Genomic DNA, 1888 nt, shown 5'->3' on the forward strand with positions numbered 1-1888 from the left:
TTCTAAAAAGCTAAGAATATCCCCTGAGAATACTTAATGGTTTGCAAATGATTCTAATGTACAATCCAGTTAAAAACCAAAACGAGAAACTCTTAGCATTTCCAAATTTAACACTCAAGAACTGACCAACTGAAGGCACACGTGGAAGTCCATGGCCTGTATTAATTTGGCTGAAACAAAATTTTGACTCTTGCATGTAAAGAATCAGTTTCTAGACTGACTGAGAATCAGTTTCTAGAGCTGAATACTGTGCTTTCATATCTTAGTCCAGCTTTATTCTTCATTAGACCCTGATTCTTAATGTGACACCCAAAGTGGTAAAAACATTATTTTGAAAGGAGAAAAATAGCCCTGAAAAGAATGACAACTGCTATCAGTGTTGATGGAAGAGAAATAAAAGGATTTTTACAAAGTGATGGTTTTATCCAGAAAGCAAAGGCTTTAAATGAATTGAAAGATAAAATTTTAATATAGTGCTGTATTTCATACTATCAAATAACAAGTTTTATATATGTTCCATAAGAAACTAATTTAAAAAAACCTGTTGATAGCACTTCATCAAGAACTGCGGCCTATGAAAATTCTGTCCACAACCAAGAGATAATTTTAACAAAAGATAAAAAGACAACAATAGCCTTCGCACGTGGTGCCGCCGCTGTTGCCTCCAGCTCGCCCCGAAACCCCAGTTTCTGCAGCCATGGCTCCTGGCCAGCTCGCCTTATTTAGTGTCTCTGACAAAACCGGCCTTGTGGAATTTGCAAGAAACCTGACCTCTCTTGGTTTGAATCTGGTCGCTTCCAGAGGGACTGCAAAAGCTCTCAGGGATGCTGGTCTAGCAGTCAGAGATGTCTCCGAGTTGACGGGATTTCCCGAAATGTTGGGGGGACGTGTGAAAACTTTGCATCCTGCAGTCCATGCTGGAATCCTGGCTCGTAATATCCCAGAAGATAATGCTGACATGACCAGACTTGATTTCAATCTTATAAGAGTTGTTGCCTGCAATCTCTATCCCTTTGTGAAGACAGTGGCTTCTCCAGGTGTAACTGTTGAGGAGGCTGTGGAGCAAATTGACATTGGTGGAGTAACCTTACTGAGAGCTGCAGCCAAAAACCACGCTCGAGTGACAGTAGTGTGTGAGCCAGAGGACTATGTGGCGGTGTCCACGGAGATGCAGAGCTCCGAGAATAAGGACACCTCCTTGGAGACTAGACGCCAGTTAGCTTTGAAGGCATTCACTCATACGGCACAATATGATGAAGCAATTTCAGATTATTTCAGGAAACAGTACAGCAAAGGCATATCTCAGATGCCCTTGCGGTATGGAATGAACCCTCATCAGACCCCTGCCCAGCTGTACACACTGAAGCCCAAGCTTCCCATCACAGTTCTAAATGGAGCCCCTGGATTTATAAACTTGTGCGATGCTTTGAACGCCTGGCAACTGGTGAAGGAACTCAAGGAGGCATTAGGTATTCCAGCCGCTGCCTCTTTCAAACACGTCAGTCCAGCAGGTGCTGCTGTTGGAATTCCACTCAGTGAAGATGAGGCCAAAGTCTGCATGGTCTATGATCTCTATAAAACCCTCACACCCATCTCAACGGCATATGCAAGAGCAAGAGGGGCTGATAGGATGTCTTCATTTGGTGATTTTGTTGCATTGTCCGATGTTTGTGATGTACCAACTGCAAAAATTATTTCCAGAGAAGTATCTGATGGTATAATTGCCCCAGGATATGAAGAAGAAGCTTTGACAATACTTTCCAAAAAGAAAAATGGAAATTACTGTGTCCTTCAGATGGACCAGTCTTACAAACCAGATGAAAATGAAGTTCGAACTCTCTTCGGTCTTCATTTAAGCCAGAAGAGAAATAATGGTGCCGTCGACAAG

The 1888-nt window shown here is 42.5% G+C and overlaps 1 pseudogene across 1 annotated transcript; it reads left to right on the forward strand.

Moving 5' to 3' along the window:
• The first annotated feature begins 640 nt into the window (after window positions 1-640).
• On the forward strand, window positions 641-1885 carry LOC105526513 (annotated as a pseudogene). The gene has a single exon (XR_001004088.1). The product of XR_001004088.1 is annotated as a bifunctional purine biosynthesis protein PURH pseudogene (transcript).
• The last annotated feature ends 3 nt before the right edge of the window (window positions 1886-1888 follow it).

The sequence above is a fragment of the Colobus angolensis genome, unplaced genomic scaffold, assembly GCF_000951035.1.
Source record: "Colobus angolensis palliatus isolate OR3802 unplaced genomic scaffold, Cang.pa_1.0 Scaffold5929, whole genome shotgun sequence".
NCBI lineage: Eukaryota > Metazoa > Chordata > Mammalia > Primates > Cercopithecidae > Colobus > Colobus angolensis.